The sequence below is a fragment of the Oxyura jamaicensis genome, chromosome 4 (assembly GCF_011077185.1).
Source record: "Oxyura jamaicensis isolate SHBP4307 breed ruddy duck chromosome 4, BPBGC_Ojam_1.0, whole genome shotgun sequence".
Taxonomy (NCBI): domain Eukaryota; kingdom Metazoa; phylum Chordata; class Aves; order Anseriformes; family Anatidae; genus Oxyura; species Oxyura jamaicensis.
The window spans coordinates 88186683-88187544 of NC_048896.1; positions in this window are offsets into that span (position 1 = coordinate 88186683).

Genomic DNA, 862 nt, shown 5'->3' on the forward strand with positions numbered 1-862 from the left:
GGGGGGGGCAGGTGGGACAGGCCTTTGGTTCAACCCCGGCATGGGTGCTGGGAAAAGGCACCATGCCCGCAGGGCTGTCCTATGGTGAAGCCCCCAGTGTGCTGCCAGCGCTCCCAGGGACTCCCTCCAAACACACAGCATCGCTGGTTTTGTATGGATTGGAGTAATCGCATCCTCCTGGGGCTCTGCGTGCCTGCTGTCGCTAACCCAACCAGCTACTCCAGTAAAACCTGGTTAAATGTTGCTTGTATCTGAGCAGCCCAGATTTCGGGTGCTGCGGTCATCTCAGACACCCCCAGCCACAGCGACGTGCACCAGCCACTGCCAGCGAGCCACCCGAGCTGCTTCGCGCCGAGAAGTCACGGCTCTGCTTTAATCCCCTTGACGTAGCACCTCGTTCACCAAAAATAGATGCAAATATTATCGGAGCTGAAAACACTTGTGGCATCAGGGGCCCAAAAAGACCGAGAGCTTGCGCTAGAGCTGAGCTGGGATTTTTAGGGTCCAAGCTCTGTGCTGAAATCCAGGGGAGTGGGGAGGTTTTGCTCCCAGCACCGGGGAGAGCTTTGGGGTTGGCGCTGTTGTTGCTGAGACCGGGATCCGTTCTGACACCTTTATCAGGGGCAGGGAGACTCTGACATCTCAATACTGCCGCATTGTGTGGGGAAGCATTGAGACGGGGCCACCGCGAGGAAATCCTACATGTCAGCACAGACCCTCGCCGGTGACACCGGCGGTTCAAATGAAAACAATGGAGGGAAAAGCAGACAGAGAAAGGAAAGTGCAGTGGTTTCACCGTCACGGAGATGCCTTGGCAGCGTGTCAAGCTGCACGATGTTTGCTCTCGCGACTGCTGCTCTGG